General features: G+C 46.1%; 1 long non-coding RNA gene across 2 annotated transcripts in view; it reads right to left on the bottom strand.

Moving 5' to 3' along the window:
• The window catches only part of LOC129050220 (uncharacterized), a 246,195-nt gene extending 228,529 nt beyond the window's left edge, over positions 1-17,666 (bottom strand). For both annotated transcript variants that reach the window (XR_008513818.1, XR_008513819.1), the window contains exons 1-2: positions 17,443-17,666; positions 15,826-15,914 (exon numbers count right to left, since the gene is read on the bottom strand). This is a non-coding gene — a long non-coding RNA (uncharacterized LOC129050220). The remainder of the gene's footprint in view (positions 1-15,825; positions 15,915-17,442) is intronic.
• Positions 17,667-18,062: the final 396 nt, after the last annotated feature.

Consider the following 18,062-nt stretch of genomic DNA (forward strand, 5'->3'; position numbering starts at 1 on the left):
TCCAAGTGGTGTTTGCTTTGAATTTTCAACCTTCATAAGGCTATGTCTTCATGGCATCATACAATTACCCATTTTCACTAAAATAGGCTGCCTTGATAATTACTTCTGTGTAATCCATAAAATTAGTTGTGCCATTACTATCGTTGTTAACAATAAAGCATACTAATTGGTGGTTGCAATCCAGAAATTTGTAGCTGGCTTAAACCAAGCACGAAAGGATGGAAGAGCCACAGTCCTGATGCAACCAGGACAAAGTGTGATGAGGCAGTAAAGGAAGGTGAGTGGAGCTTATGTCTTAATAGGAACAGATACTTCTGCTGTACTTGCCAAGGGAGCTGCGTCCTGCATGGGAGGCAGCCAGGTTCAATCTGTCCAAAAGCCCTCCTACTGCCATGGCAGAGCCCCAGAAGCAAGCCCAGACTTGCACTAGAGGTGACAACACAGGAGACTGAAAGAGGTTCAGTGGACACATCAGATAGGCTGATGAAAGCTGGAGTTCTGAATGGAACCAGGACAGACCTGGAGCCCCACCAGGGACTGGAACTCAAGAGGGACTCACAGTTGGTAACAGAACCAGCCTCCAGTGCATTAGCACGTGGGGGCCCCATATTGGCCAGCTCCACATTTGTTGAGTGGGATTTAGTCTATTTTCTGGAGTAATAATTAGAAAGCCCCAAATTGCTTTCAGGTGTTGACCAAAATAAGCATTTGGGCCATCTGTCAACTGAGTCAGCATTTTACAAAGCAAAACGCCCTTTAGAAGGGTTTCCAAACTCAGGCCTAGTCCTCTTGGGAGGTTTCATAAGTTTCACAAGCATTCACACTAAAAGTTTCCTCCACGTTCCTAACGGTAGCAACCATGGCATCATCTGGGCCTATTTCATCCTCAGCCAAGAGTCAGATAGGAAATTATGGGAAATCATCTTTCTCTTAAGTGCCTCAAAAAATGACTGTGCAGGGGACCTGCAATGGGCTGAATGTTTGCACCCACCCCCAAATTCATATGCTGAAATCCTAACCCCCAAGGTGATGGTACTAGAAGGTGGGGCCATTGAGTGGGGATTCGATCACAACAGTAGAGCCATCATGATGGCTTAGTGCCCTTACAAAAGGGACACCAGAGAGCTCTCTCATTTTGCCATCACGTGAGGATACAAGAAGAAGACAGCAATCTGCATCCTGGAAGACAGGGAGCCCTGCCCAGAACCTGACCATGCCAGCAGCACCCCGATCTCAGACTTCCAGCTTCCAGAATTGGGAGAAATAAATGCTCGTTGTTTGTAAGCCACCCAGTCCATGGCACTCTGTTTTTGTCAGCCTGACTCAGATGAGATGTAGGCAGTTCTAGAGTGGAGACAAGGCACCACCTCCAGGAGCAGCACAGCACACTGCCGAGCCAAGCTCTGGAATGGCCCCACAGCCAATGGATATGGCTGCCTCTGCAGCCTCCCAGATGGTGGCAAGAAGAAGACAGGCAGGCTGAGGTTGCTACAATTAGCTGGAGGCAAGGGAGGTTGAAACAGGAACCATGTGAGCCCATGAATGGCTCTACGGCAGCCAGGAGGACAGTTTGTAGGGAAGCGCCATCGGGTTCTATCCAGCTGTAAACCCCCATCAACCTGGAATGAGCCTGAAGAGACTTAGCAAAACTGAGTGGAGCTGGGAGAGAGATAAATATATCAGGGGATAGAACCAGAATCCAAATGTGAGTGTCCATAGAGATTGTCATAATCGCACACAACAAAGTCTAAAATGTGGATGAACATACAACCCTTCACTTGCATGTAGAAGACAGGGCTCAATCCTAGGAAGGGAATTGGAGGAGGAATGTGATTTCTTACAAAGAGGATGCATGAAAAAGACTCAGGTTCTGAAGTGAACTGAAAACCGCATCATGCCATTTCCTACTTAAAAGGGCTTGGCAGCAGTGAAAGGCGGAACCCTGGCCTCGATTCACAGGCCCTCTCAAGACCAGGCCGGCTCCAGCATCTGGCCTCCTCCTAACCTCCTCTGGCCTTGCTCTCTCATCCAGTCCCTCCTATCCAGGACATTCAGTCATTCACTGGCACACCACACCCTTCCTCGCCTTCGGATTTTGGATGTGCTGTTCCCTCGGTAGGTGCACTTGCCACATCCCCTTCCCACTCCTGCTCTACCTGGTGAGCACCTGTGCAGCCTGTAGGGCTCGACTTCAATGCTTCTTCCTCAGGGGCTTCTCCCCACAACAGAACTAGATATGAGCCCATAGCCTATGTATTAATATAATCCCATCACTGCCTGGCCTCATCTTTCTTAACACAGTGATTCCTCCATCCAAGTGGATCTTCCTCTTCACACTGTGAACTCTGTGCAGGTAAGGGCCACATCTGTCTTGCCCACCGTGCTATCCCTAGCGCCAAGCACATCACAGGACCCAATTAATAGTGAATAGAAATCAACACTGATGGTTAGTGTGATGTAGCTGCCAAAGAAATCAAAATGGTCTTGAGATGCATTAATAGAGCTAATTAAACTAAAGAGCTCCTGCACAGCAAAAGAAACTACCATCAGAGTGAACAGGCAACCTACAGAATGGGAGAAAATTTTTGCAATCTACTCATCTGACAAAGGGCTAATATCCAGAATCTACAATGAACTCAAAGAAATTTACAAGAAAAAAACAAACAACCCCATCAAAAAGTGGGCAAAGGATATGAACAGACACTTCTCAAAAGAAGACATCTATGCAGCCAAAAGACACATGAAAAAACGCTCATCATCACTGGCCATCAGAGAAATACGAATCAAAACCACAATGAGATACCATCTCACACCAGTTAGAATGGCAATCATTAAAAAGTCAGGAAACAACAGGTGCTGGAGAGGATGTGGAGAAATAGGAACACTTTTACACTGCTGGTGGGACTGTAAACTAGTTCAACCCTTGTGGAAGTCAGTGTGGTGATTCTTCAGGGATCTAGAACTAGAAATACCATTTGACCCAGCCATCCCATTACTGGGTATATACCCAAAGGATTATAAATCATGCTGCTATAAAGACACATGCACACGTATGTTTATTGTGGCACTATTCACAATAGCAAAGACTTGGAACCAAGCCAAATGTCCAACAATGATAGACTGGATTAAGAAAATGTGGCACGTATACACCATGGAATACTATGCAGCCATAAAAAATGGTGAGTTCATGTCCTTTGTAGGGACATGGATGAAGCTGGAAACCATCATTCTCAGCAAACTATTGCAAGGACAAAAAACCAAACACCGCATGTTCTCATTCATAGGTGGGAATTGAACAATGAGAACACTTGGACACAGGGAGGGAAACATCGCACACCAGGGCCTGTTGTGAGGTGAGGGGAGGGGGGAGGGATAGCATTAGGAGATATACCTAATGTTAAATGATGAGTTAATGGGTGCAGCACACCAACATGGCACGTGTATACATATGTAACTAACCTGCAAATTGTGCACATGTACCCTAAAACTTAAAGTATAATAAAAAAAAGAAGAAAAAAAATAGAGGCATATATTCTATGATAAAAGAGGTGACAGATATTTCCTTTGTGTGCCAGTCAGATCACACAGCAGGGCTCATGTTGAGTGCTACACCAAGATGATGGCTAAGGTAGGAAAGAATGAAAACCATGCCCCTCTTTCCCAGGAACCCAGTTAAAGGAACTGAGCACATTTAGGCTGGAAACAACACAGGGAAAGTATGACTGTGGATGCAAAAGTATCTGCAGAGCTCTTCTGTGACAAGGGAGATGTCCGATCTACAGAGAGAAGGTGGTAGCATGACACCTGCTCAGGTCCCTTGTCACTGAAAATGTTCAACCTGACTTTTTCCAGCCATTTGACAAGGGTCCCAGCGCTGGTTGGACTGTAAGCCCTTTTCTTTCTCTTCCCTCCAGGAGGGCCTATGCATCTCCAAGCTGTTGCTCTCGGCCTCCTTGGCTGGAGGAGAATATGAGACCTAGTTTCTCTGCAACGTTCTCTGAGCTTACGCACCTGGTAGGCAATGAGTGGGGGTTTATAATCTACTAAGCTAAAATAGCAACTGGCCACTCAAAATCATTCTCACACTTAAAGGAACATTTGTTAAAATGGCCCATTTGTATCCGGCTTCTGGGAATTGATATCTCCGAAAGAAAATGAACGATTGAAATCCAAATTACTAATGAAAAAATGCATCCATGAACATGGCATGATGTTGCAGGAAAATGGCTCTATCTCTGTTACCTTTCGACCTATGAGGGTTTGGACTCATGGCATTATCCTCAGGACCCTGTTCAGGCACAGCTTCCAGGGCTTAGAAGTCAGAGGACTGAAGGCAGAAGCCGAAGAACACTCCCGTTTTCAAATCCCCTGAAATCTCTCTGCGGCTTCTCTCACCACTTTTGCGTAAAAGGTTGGGAGTGCTAAAAATCACATTTGAATTTTAGAATCGCGTTCCCTACCAGAAATCCAGGCTATTTCTCTACCCCAAACATCAGCCTGCATTGAAAGCCTGGCAATTTGCTGGCCAGACTCCCTATTAACTTTGCCTTAAAGCCTGCATGCGAGGCCACCCTTCCTAAAAGTCCACACACCTGACCCTGGATATTTTCTTGCTGTCTCCTCTCTCCCTGAAGTGTTAAAAGGGTACACTCTGCTCTAAGATCCATTTCTCTCTCCCCCCACCAAGTACTTTCCTCCCCATTTGTAACAGCCCCTAATATGCACCTCCATTCGATTTTCCTTACCCAGCTTGAAATCGTCTCATTCTAATTACCGTTTCAGTTTTCTTATATTTCTCCCTCGAGATGTCTCAATTAGTGTACTTTTTCATGCCGCCTGTCACCTCTGAGCTGCAAGGTGGGTCTAACTCCAACCGAAACCACGCAGAAAATAAATGAGGAGCCGTTCTGGGCGGCCGGGCCGAAGGTGGGGTTACCTTACAAACTAGCGCACCTTTAATTGATGATAAATGGACAGGAAAGTAGCCTTATTAATACAGCAGCCCTGATTTGGTTGGCATGCAGTGTCCTTTCATTACTCAAAGGTACAGACGAAGCAGGCCACATTCAGTCCTGGGTGAGGAACTCCATTCAGAGAGAGAGAGAGAGAGAGACAGAGAGAGACTGCACCACGGCTAATTAACATAGTTCTGGTCAAAGTCGGAAATTAACTCGCCTCTTTAAGACCACAGCTAAAAATGCCATTTGTCTTCTCTGTAATTACACTTATAGGTAATTATACCCATAGACTACAGCAAGTTGAATGAAGGTAGGGCTTTCTCTCTCTATCACGTAACTCTTTTCATTCCAACCCTGTCAAAAGACTAAACAAAAATAAAGGTGTCTGCCACTGAATATTTTTTCATTAATGAGTGCTTTGTTGTCTTAAGGCTTCTCTGGAAAGCTGCAATTGTGTGGTGTTTATTCCTTTGCTCCCCTGGGAATCCAGAGTCCTTACCTGAAACTCTCAGAATTTAGAAACACACAGAAGGCAAGTTGGACTTTAAAAAGCACTTTCCAACCACCAACATCAGCTTTGGTCTATCAATGAAGGTGTAAGGACCGAGAAAATCAACTTCCCCTTTTCTCCTTGGCCCTTCAGTCTTCAGATCTATCACATCCTGTCTAATGCAAATCAGCCCACACTTCCTTCCCACCACCTTAACTCTCTTATTTGACTAGTATCTTTCTAAGGACCTTTTGGGGGCCAAATAACTAAGAACATGCACACAGGGAAGTGGCCTTTAACCCCATGCTGGCTGGCAGTAAGTATGTGTCCCTTCTATCCCAGACACAAGCATGGGAGCCAGGGATGTGGCTAGCCAGTTCCCACTCTCCCCATGCCACTGGGCAGAGGACAGGAGAGCTCCATTAGAATTCAACTGTTGAGTCAGGAGTTCGAGACCAGCCTGACCAATATGGTGAAACACCCTCTCTACTAAAAATACAAAAAAATTATCCAAGTGTGGTGTCACGTGCCTGGTAATCCCAGCTACTTGGGAGGCTGAGGCAGGAGAGTCACTAGAACCCAGGAAGCAGAGGTTCAGTGCAGAGAGGGTCTGTGCTTTCTCAATGATGATGCAATTTCTGTGACCCTGGAGATGCATCACATTCCCCACTAGTGGAACCTTCTGAGTGTTGCTAGTATGGTTTGTCTGTGTCTCCACCCAAATCTCATCTTGAACTGTAGCTCCCACAATTCCCACGTTTTGTGGGAAGGACCCAGCGGGAGGTAATTGAATCACGGGGGCAAGTCTTTCCCATGCTGCTCTTGGGATAGTGAGTAAGTCTCATAAGATATGATGGGTTTATAAAGGGCAGTTCCCCTGCACAAGCTCTCTCTCTTGTCTGCCGCCACATAAGACGTGGCTTTCGCCTTCCACCATGATTGTGAGCCCTCCCCAGCCACATGAAACTGTGAGTCCACTAAACCTCTTTTTCTCAGTCTTGGGTATGTCTTTATCAGCAGCAAAAAAATGGACTCATACAGTTGGCTTAGTGAGAGAGGCAGCCTGAGTCTGGGAGTGCTCAGCAGGTCCCACCTTCAGGGAGGCACTGCAAGGAGTCGTCAAGGGGTTGCTCAATGCCAGGGGAGATCCCCCCATTCCCCCAGATGACCAGCACAGAATATGAAGAAGCAGGAGGCATAGCCCTTCTCTGTGACCTTCCCTGTGCCCTGGGTACCTTGGCCCGGGTGCCTCAGCCATGAAGGTGGGCTTCACTGCCTGCAATGCTGGGACTGCAGTCTAGGGTGGGAGAGGAGAATCATCCAGGCCTGGAATGCTCAGGTCACAGAACTGGCTTATCCTAGCCACTTAGGTCTTCATTCAAATGTCACCTCCTGTCACATGACCCTGTCCTGTTCTGTATGGCACTCGTTTTGCTCTAATATTATCTTAGTTATTTGTCTCTGTTATTCCTCACTGTTTCCAATGCTTAGCACACAGTAGGGGCTCACATGTTTATCTACCACTGTCCTCTGAAAATTACGTGCTCTCTAGCCACAAGGTCTGCACTCCTGTGGCTTTCTCTGTCTGGCCTGCTGTTATTTCCCTTGCCCACTCAAGAGACTTCTATTCATCCTTCAAAACCCAGATCAAGCTTTACTCTCCAGGGACACTCCGTTCAAGCAGGAATCTTACTGTCCCCTCTACAATCTCCTATCCCTTTATCTACATCTGACTTGTAGCCCTTCAAACAGGGTATGGAAACTTTTCCTTTTAGGTCTATCCTTAAATAGACGATAAACCTTTTGTCAGGCCAGTGTGTCTTATCTGGTGTCCCCTGAGACAGCAGCAGCCACAGTGCAAGTTCTCTGTAAACGTTTGTGGAAGGTGTTAATGGATGACAAGGACTAGGAAGTTATCTCTTCCTGAATGCAGAGTGCTAGGGACATTATTATTTTCCACATCTCATTAATAAGGAACGGTGACTTGGGAATGTGGTTACCGTCTGGAATCCTGCAATGTTTAAACTAACAATCATTGCCTTAGAAAGCTCACTCCTCTTAAAGAGTTCTCTGTGCCCGACCTATGGTTTCATTTACATAGTGCAGATCTTTTCTTTGTAGGTGATACAAAGGGACACTTCAACCTCAGCCTGGTGGAATTTTCAGATTCCAAATTAAGAAAGTGTCAAAATGCAAAAATCCATTACATCCTTCCTGAAGACATTCTTTCTCATCCAATATACTTCCTGAGGAAGTTATCAACATCTCATTACTTGCAGGATTCAAGAAGTCTAGTAAAAAGAGTGTAGGATTTGAAACAAGGCAGATTTGTGTTTAAAGGTCCTACCCAGATGACTTCGGGCAAGTCATTTAACCTCTCTGAGCCTCAGTTTGTCATCTGTACAATGGGGATGATAATACCCACATCAAAGTTTCATTGTGAAGACTGAAACTACACGCTCTAATCTACGAAGTATCTAACACAGAGTCAGAAGCCTGGGTGATCAGTAAAAGTCAGTTCTCTTTGCTTCCCTTCCTATGTTGTCCTTGTTTTTCTTCCTGAAAAGAGAGAATGCCGAAAGCAGGGTTTTCCAGCCCCAGCACTGTTGACATTTTGAGCCTGATCATTCCTTGTTGTGGGGGGGCTGTTCTGCAGATTGTAGGATGTTTAGCAGCATCCCTGGCCTCTATGCACAAGAAGTCACCAGCACCCCCCTCCCCAGTGATGACAATCCCAAAAATATCACCAGACATTGTCAATTGCCCTTGGAGACAAAATTGCGCCCAGTAGAGAACCAGTGGCCTAGGGTTCTATAACCGGAATGTCACCTAGTAAGGACAGTTGCTTGCTTTTCCTGCAGGACCTGTTCTGAATGGTGCTGAAGCCCCACGTGACAGAGTCCATTCCCATCAGGACAAGAGAGGATGCATTCTTAACCACAGCTGTCAATGGCAGCCTGATTCTTTCACGTTGAAGACCAGATCACTGCATCTTATAGCAATCAACATTCCCAGCACATGACCATTTGGTCAACAACTTTTAGCTGAGCATCTACTAAGTACCAGGCCTCTGTGCTAGGCGCTGGGGGACACAACAGTGAGTAAATACCTGCCCACATAGAGTGTATTCTCTAGTGGAGGCCACAGACAATACCCAATGGATAGAAAATTTCAAGAAGAGGGAAGTGATATGAAGACCAGTAGAGAAGGGTTAGGCAGACTTTAGATAGTCAGAGACAGTCACTTCCATAGGACCACACCTGACTTCTCCCTGCTGTAAGTCAGGACAGTGGCAGAGATGTGCACCCCTAGAGATGGGTGCATTTTGCTAATGACAGAAGATCCCCCTACTCACAGCGAGTAATGTCATCTGAGACACAGCCAGGAAGGCCCTGCCTAGCAATAAAAGTCTTCATTGCTCTCGTCCCCACCCTGCAACATGTTAGTGGCACCAAGATGTCAAATGTCCTAGAAAAAATAACTTAAAAAACACTGGAGTCCATGAACATTGACCTGTCCTAGTTCATTTACTGTAAAGAACATCATTAGTCATAGCAATGCTGTTTTGTTTTGTTTTGTTGTTCTGTGGTTTTTTTTTTTTTTTTTTTGGTTTGTTTGTTTGTTTGAGACGGAGTCTTGCTCTGTTGCCCAGGCTGGAGTGTAGTGGCGTGATCTTGGCTCACTGCAAGCTCCGCCTCCCGGGTTCACGCCATTCTCTTGCCTCAGCCTCCCGAGTAGCTGGGACTACAGGTGCCCGCCACCACACCTGGCTAATTTTTTGTATTTTTAGTAGAGACGGGGTTTCACCAGGTTAGCCAGGATGGTCTCGATCTCCTGACCTTGTGATCTGCCCACCATGGCCTCCCAAGTGCTGGGATTACAGGCATGAGCCACCCCGCCCAGCCAGTTTTGTTTTAAAGAAGTGGAATTAATGGTTGGGCTGCTTTTGAGCTATAGAACAAATGTACTATACCTTTATTATTAAAAATGTCTACAAGGAGCATTATTTCTTATAATCAAAAAGTCTCATAAACTTTCCTTAAAGTAGGGGTGCCACCATGCCCAGTTTGATCTTGATTTAATAATCAGGGTTTCTCACTGACGGAGAAGGTTGTCACAGGAGGGAGGTGATTTCAGACAGAGATCTGTAATATTCAAGCATACAACGTAGACATGGAATTTTTAAAGCTTGAGTTATTGCGTCCAATCCCATGGAGCAGGTAGTATGAAATGGCTGGCTCTTTAAAAAGTCTTTTTTGATCTGAAAGACTCCACCATCTCCTTTTGAAACAAATACAATTACAACTTATGGTGTAAAAGCTTAATTTGAAAATGAATGACCCTAGAGCCAAGCAGCTCTCACAGACAGTCCATTGTGTAGGTACACGGCTGCAGGACCCTCCAAAGGAGACAGTCCCACATATCAGCTCTCCTCGGTCCAGGATCCCAACAGGGAAAAGGCCTCCCTTAACATCTCTAAGCTGAGAGCAAACTTATGTGTTTTTCTTATGAAATAGTGTGGCTCCATGCGAACAGTAGCCATTGCACTCAGAACAACTGTCACTTAATAACTGCAGGGTAGCATCCTCTTTCACAACACAGTCTAATGGCCAAAAAAGCACTCCGCAATATAGAAAGCAGAAGAGGCTGGGGGCGGTGTCTCACACCTGTAATCCCAGCATTTTGGGAGGCCAAGGCAGGCGGATCACGAGGTCAGGAAATCGAGACCATCCTGGCTAACACGGTGAAACCCCGTCTCTACTAAAAAAATACAAAAAAGTTAGCCGGGCGTGATGGCGGGTGCCTGTAGTCCCAGCTACTCAGGAGGCTGAGGCAGGAGAATGGCGTGAACCCGGGAGGTGGAGCTTGCAGTGAATGAAGATTGTGCCACTGCAGTCCAGGCTGGGCGAAAGAGCGAGACTCTATCTCCAAAAAAAAAAAAGAAGAAGAAGACAGAAGGAGAACAAAACATCTGAAACATCTGCAACATTTAACTTCTCCTGCTTTTCTGTGCAAGACCAAGACACTGCGACTATGTCCTGGGACTGTGGAGCTCCTGATATCAAACGTAAGTGGTGGCAGGTCCAGGGACATCCAGGCTGGTGGTGGCCAGGGGCTCTCTACTCCTCCCCCCACCAAACATAGCCTCCAAGAACACTGTTAAGCTCACAGAGCCACGTGTCGGCAGCCTCTCACCTCTTCTCCTCTGCCCCCAGCCTCTGCCAAAGCCGCTGCTCCTCTGGACCTGGTGGGAACCTATGGGTCCTTTGGGGCCATCAGAATTCAGAGGCTCAGAATCTCATTCTCTGATGCCTGTACAGCCTCCCAGCTTCTAGTCTGCGTGAGACTGTTAAGAGCACAATTATTTTAAGAAATGTTATCCTGATGTACTTCACAGGAAAATATCAGTAAAATTATGTCCAGCTTTGCAAATGTTGCTGGCAGAGAGAAAGAAAACTCAATTCTTTTTGTTATTACTTCCCGTTTACCTCTTTCCCCACCCTGTTTTTAACTTGTGGCCAAAAAGAAACTAAAATGAGCCCACTTTTTAAGGTTGCTCAGTTGTGATGTAAATTTCTTGCCATTCATTGCTTTTTAAAAATTTTTTTGCCTGATTTGGTCATTCCTTTAGCTTGATCTATAGTAATACATTTCTGCTTATGACTTCTAGCTTACTTTTTGTTTTTCAAAGAAGATTCTCCCAGGAGCTTTCTCAGTCACTCTGCATCTGGCAGATATCAACTATCCCTCTGAGTTCTGCCCAAAGCATTTCGCTCCTGGAGCCACAGCCTGTTCTGCCCCCTATACCAGCAAGTCATGTGCCAGTCTGTCTCCCCACTAAACTGGGAGAGCTTTGAGGCTCTCCTAGTTCCCTCTGGATTCTCAGTGCACAGGGCAAGTCCTGATATGTAGAAAGGTCTCAAAAGCAGCCAAATGAACAACTGATCTGATATGGTTTAGCTGTGTCCCCACCCAAATCTCATCTTGAATTGTAGCTCCCATAAGTTCCACAAATTGTGGGAGGGAACAGGTGGGAGATCACTGAATCATGGGGGGTGGTTTCTCCCATATTGGTCTCATGGTAGTGAATAAGTCTCACAAGATCTGATGATTCTATAAGGGGTTTCTCCTTTTGCTTGGCTCTCATTCTCTCTTGCCTGCTGCCATGTAAGATGTGCTTTTGCCTTCCACCATGATTTTGAGGCCTCCCCAGCCACATGGAACTGTGAGTCCATTAAACCTCTTTTTCTTTGTAAATTATCCAGTCTTCAGTAGGTCTTTATCAGCAGCATGAAAACTGACTAATACATGATCAAACAAGGGAGCCCTTGAATTTCTTATTTCAAATAATTGACAATGCAGTGGAAGCCATTTTGCTAAAAATAGCAATATCAACAAAAGTCTCTTCCTTAATTAAAAGAAGCAAAGTGAGATTGTTGCCACCAGATGCAACAGGGTGAGGGGCTGCCCTGTGGGAATAATTCTAAACACTTGTCTCAACCTGGAAGTTGCTGCAACCAGAGGGTTTCCTCCTTTCCAGGGGGCCCTCTGAGTCCATCACCTGAATCCAGAGGTACAAGCGGAAGCTCCAGTTCCTGCTGTCTAAATGTTGGGCCACACAGACTCGTTAGGAATCAGGACCCAAGTACCAAAGCCTACACCTAACCCTAGCCTGAACTGCTAAACCTGTCTCCTAAAAGCCTCAAGGTTCAGTGGGAAAAATAAGATCTTGGGAGTGAAGCAGATGCAGGTTCAAATTCTAAGCCAACCACTTACTGGAAGTGTGGTCCCGGACAAGTTACTAACTTGTTGGTGCCTCAGCTTCCTCATCTGTAGTATGGGGTAATAATGCAGGACCTACCTTTTAAGATGTTCCCAAGGATTGAATATACTGTCACTCTTGCCTGGCATAATGTCCACTTCCATCCCTGGAGAAGGTAGCTGGGGCAAATTTTAAAGGCTGAGTATGAGGAAGGCAGACCAGAGGGAGAGGTTTGCTTCAGCAGCCCTGCCAAGGCTTCCAGAGCAGCCAGTTCCACACTAGTTCTGGGATGCAGGTGAGCACAGGGGCCCTCCCTCCTGGGACCTGGCTCAGGGAAGACACTTGGTGGACATGTGGTCAATGCGCAATCCTCCTTCCGCTCGCAGTCCACCAGGGAAGACAGACAAGTGAGGGTGTCTAACAGGGCGCTATGAGGGAGTGAAGGAGGACAAGCCACCCAGGTGCTTGTTCCTTAGAGTTCCTTAGAGCCACCAAGTGACTTGTTTTCCAGCCCAGTAAATGCACCTCTGTCATACAGCTCAGGGTAGAGCTGTAATCACAATTACAAATTTGAAACCAGTCCATTCATTTCCTCATCTTAGTCAAAGCTCCTTGCCAAACTAAATCTGTGTAAGAATCTATATAAGTATTGAGGTCATTAAAACTGACCATATTTTTTGCCCAGTAATGTTACTTATGGGAATTTACTTAGACAAAATAATCAGGGATTCACTCAGAGGTATGTACATAAAACTGGCTTTCATCTCAGCATTATTTATAAAATGAACCAGCAACACATGGAAACAGCATAGATGCCTGAGGTTAGGAGATTGATTTTAAAAATATCCCAGTGTACCTCTGTATGAAAGAACACTATGCAGTCATCAAACACTTATTTGTAATAACATTATATAAAGTTACATGACAAAGCAGATTGCAAATCAGCATATAGAATATGATCTCCAATTTGTGTAAATACATATAAAAATATGTGATATTTGCATGCATTTTCAGAGAAAGAAAACACATTAATAGTGGTTTCCCCCAAAGGCAATAGAGTTTCCTCGATAAATATACAGGTTTTAGGCTAGGACAGTGGCTCACACCTGTAATCCCAGCACTTTGGGAGGCCAAGGCAGGAGGACCAACTGAGGTCAGGAGTTTGAGACCAGCTTGGCCTACATGGTAAAACCCCATCTCCACAAAAATACAAAAATTTGCCGGGTGTGGTGGCAGGCAACTGTGGTCCCAGCTACTCGGGAGGCTGCAGCATGAGAACCATTTGAGCCCAGGAGGTGGAGTTTGCAGTGAGCCGAGATCATGCCACTGCATTCCAGCCTGGGCAACAGAACAAGACTCCATCTCAAAAAAAAAAAAAAAAAAAAAAATGCAGGTTTTAGAACTAAACAGCCAAGGTCGAACCCTGACTCCACCACCTCCAAGCGTTGACACTGGAAAAGTTATTTAACTTCCCACTTCCCAGTGCCTCAGTTTCCCCTTATTAAGCATGCAGCTGCTAGCTCTCCCTACTTCCTAGAGGGTTTAATTAGCGCGCTAACAGAAGAGTGGTTCTAGATAGTGGCTGGGAACCAGTTAGCACTTGCAAATGTAATCCATTGTTACGAGTTATTATTAGTGGTGGGATTAGGGTCATTTCAATTCTTCAGTTTATTCTTCTGTATATTTTCTATAGAAAATTGACTTATAATCATGGAAACAAAATAATTTTTAATCCATTTTGGTCAATGAGATGAATTCAATGAAGAGATTAGTTAGAACTACTTTGCCATAATTGACACAACATCTGCTATTTCTAGAACTAAATCAAATAAAATACAGTCAACTCTCGATTCTGCACGAAGCACATTCATTTATCTGCGGCTGCTCCTGCATTCCTGTTTTTACGGGCCTCATTAAGCACTGGATATAACATCATATGTTACAGCTCTATCTTGCGTCTGTTTACTTCCTCTCCCACAGCCAGCAGCTCAGCAAGAGCCTTGTAAACCAATTCTCTTAACGATCTATCCAGTCGGGGAAGGTGCAAATCAGTGATATGGGGAGCTTAGAGGAGAAGCCAGCAGCTCTACCTCAGAGAGGGGATGCTGCCACACCTGTTGGCACAGTTGCAGGGATGGCTAACTGTGGGGCTGAGGTCTAATGTGGGCCCTCTCTGGGCACCTCAATCTTCTATGTTAGAGCCATCCAGGGTCCATGTCCACCTGGCCATACATAACAGTGGCTGGAGGAGGGGGAGGGTCTTTAACACAATCCTGTGTGAAGATAAGAGACTGATGGAGAATGGTTGACCCCACAAACTATGAAGAGGGCTGACCCTTTTATAACACATGCATTTTCACAATACAGGTATTCAAATGTGCAATCTCCAGTGGGTTTCTGGTATCAGGTCTCCATCCCCTCCATTAAATACACAGTTCTCTGCCTTTGTTGCAGACCTGGATGAGGCGTCCCTTCTCATTTTGAGCCCACATTGCCAGATTTTCAGTCTTCATATCATCCAAAGTCAACAATCCCAGCCAGGTGCTGTGGTTCACGCCTGTAATCCCAGCACTTTGGGAAGTCGAGGCAGGTGGATCACCTGAGGTCAGGAGTTCGAGACTAGCCTGGCCAACATAGTAAAACCCCGTCTCTACTAAAAATACAAAAAAAATTAGCCAGGCTTGGTGGCAGACACCTGTAATCCCAGCTACTTGGGAGGCTGAGGCAGGAGAATCTCTTGAACCTAGGAGGTGGAGGTTGCAATGAGCCAAGATTGTGCTGCTGCACTCCAGTCCTGGTAGCAAGAGCGAAACTCCATCTCAAAAAACAAAATAAAGTAAACATTCCCTCAAGAAGTTGCCAGGAGCTTTGTTCCCTTCCCTTCCAAGGTTCTCTACTCCAGCATGTGGTTCCACCGTGCTGCACCGCTCTGTCCATCTCTCTCTGATGTAAGAGGCTGGCTCCAGATCCTGGCCAGCTAGTTCCTCCCAGGGCCACCATCATTGTTCTATGTGCTGTGGGGATGGGGAGGCAGTTCAAGGTTCTGAGAGTTAGACATGCCATATTCTGCTTGACGGCACTGTAGTCACCCCTGTGTCCCTGCTTCCAGCTGAGGCAGCCTGGCTGCCCTCCCCAGCCTCCCCAGAAGGCCTGACTGCAGCATCTCTACTCAGCAAGCAAGAAGCAGAAGGGGGAAAAAATTCTACGAAAAGGCATGGGCTCTGGAGACAAATAAAACTCTCTGAAAATTTGACTCTTGCATTTCATAATTGGTCCTTCATACTAAACAGGTTGTTTGATACAAGGAAAATTATTCAACCTCAGTTTTCTCAACAAATGGAAATAGTAATAATGACACCAATGTCTTCGGTACTGCATGAAATAATGCATGTGAAAGCCCAGGGCCTGGCCCGTTGCACGCACTTCAAAAAGTTTTATTTTTCTTTTGATCTCTCTTCTAGGCAGCATTTCATCATGTTTCATCTGAAAGTATATTTGTTATGAATTATTTGACTGCAACTAACATATAACCTACCAATGGCTTAAACATTTAGGGATTTATTTTTCCTCATAATAAAAAGTCTGGAGGCAAGTTGCTTCTAGTGTTGGCTTACCCTGTTTGAGCAAGGATCTCTCCTATTCTCTTAGCCTCATCCTCGTCGTTGCAAGATAGCTGCGTGAGTTCCAGGCATCACACCTACATCTAAAGCAAGAGGAAGAGAAAAGTGAGTGGTGATCTTCTATATCTATTTTTAACAGAAAAAAAAAGATGAAAAAAGCTTTTCCAGAAACACCCCTGAGTGGACTTTTCCTTATACTTATATCATATTGACTAGCATTGTGTCACATGGCCGCCCCTGCATTAAGAGAGACTAAGAAATCATGTACTGATTTAGTTTCTTCAGCCTCTAGCAGAAGGTGGAAAGAGAGAGGAGGGCTTGGAATAGCTGTTAGCCCAGGCAATCTGCAGAGTCTTCCCAGAGGACTGGAAATTTCCAAATTAGAACTACCCATAGGTAAGTGCTGGGCGGGTGGCTGACGCCTGTAATCCCAGCACTTTGGGAGGCTGAGGTGGGTGGATCACCTGAGGTCAGGAGTTCGAGACCAGCCTGACCAATATCGTGAAACCCTGTCTCTACTAAAAATGCAAAAATTAGCCAGGCCTGGTGGCATGAGCCTGTAGTCTCAGCTATTTGGGAAGCTGAGACAGGAGAATTGCTTGAACCCGGGAGGCAGAGGTTGCAGTGAGCTGAGATTGAGCCACTGGACTCCAGCCTAGGCAACAGAGCGAGACTCCATCTAAGACAAAAAACAAAAAACAAAACTACCCACGGGTAAATGTTATGTTTAAAATAATAATAATAAACACATAAGTAATAAACACATTTTGAAGCACATATGGTTTACCACCTATCACGTGTGGCTCTGTCTTGCCTTGGTTTCTAGCAGAAGTTCTCCAGCTTGGACCCACATTAGAATCTCCTGGGGCGCTTGCAAAAAACAGCAAGGCCTGGGTCCCTTCCTCAGCGCGAGGAAAACCTCTAGGGTTGGGGCAGGGCCATTGACTCAGAGTGAAGATCCAGGACCACTAGGTAGGTGTCCACGGAGAGTTGGTACGCACACCGCTGGAGGGCGCAAGAGATCATTCGGCCCCGAGGAGTCCTTGGTCAAGGCACCCGTAAAGTCACCCAGCCCTCTGGCGGCTTCCCGTTTACCCAGGGCCAGCACCGAGGGCATAAAGGGCGTTCTAACCTACATAATAGAACACACTGCGTTGCTCTTCTGTACTTTTGGTAATTAGGTAAACAACGCCAAGAGAGGCTCAGAAACCTGCCCAAAATGAGCTGGAGCATCAGCAGGGGTTCCAAATGGCAGGCGTCTTCTCCACTCTGTCCCACAAAGAACAGTCCGTCCCCTGGGCTGGGAGCTGGGCCCGGAGCCCCGGGCAGCCGGCCCGGCCGTGCTCGCTACGCCCCCGGGCTGCGTTCATCAAGCGCGACTCCAGGCGCGCGCCGCAACCGCGCGGGGCAACCGGGGGCTCTCCCGTCGAACCCGCCTTCAGTTACATCTTTCTCATCGCCCTTCAGGGGCTGCTAGTTTGCTCATGCGGCCAGGAAGCTCTCCTCCCAGTTTTCTAGCTGCCGTTCTAGCGAGCAGAGAGAGAGCCTCGGTGGTAAAAAGCCTCGCACAGAACACAGCACTAATTCTAATGCACAGGCGGTTCCACTTACCGTTTATGTAAAGCCACAAAGCCAGCGTGAGAACACCTAATTACCGCGTGAATTAGTGAAAAAACAGATGCGAGGTTTACAAAAATGACTGCCAGTGTCTAGTAAATGGCCACAATTGATAGAGATGCTCCAAAGGCCTGCTGGGGGCAGAGGCTAGCTCAGGCACAGCCCCAGCCCAAAAAAATGCTGTCAACAGTTGCTGGCACCCCCAGAGCGCGCCCCCAGTTCTCTTAGGTGAAAGAGCTGGGAAATCGTCTATGAGCAGCCACTTAATAGTCTTGTACTCATGAACCGCAATTATCAACAACAAGCGCCACCCACAGACTCAGTGGGAATGTGTTCATGGTTAATCAATTCGATTGATCACTGTTTATTAAGTAAAAACCTGCTTTCTAAACAGTTCCTCCCTAAATGGTGTTTTTGCAGGCTGCTAGAAAACAAGAGACTAATTGGGGCTCCTAATTTAAATCCGAGCGTGCACATTACTAAAAGCATTAGCAGCAGGGGTGTGGGCATGGTGAATCCTCAGTCCCCCAGAGTGGCCACGCTAAAGCTGACATTCTCCCATTATAAAGACCTCCCAATCCCTGCTTTAATTTCTCCGATCAAGAAGCCACGGT

This window comes from Pongo abelii, chromosome 16, assembly GCF_028885655.2.
Source record: "Pongo abelii isolate AG06213 chromosome 16, NHGRI_mPonAbe1-v2.0_pri, whole genome shotgun sequence".
Lineage (NCBI taxonomy): Eukaryota > Metazoa > Chordata > Mammalia > Primates > Hominidae > Pongo > Pongo abelii.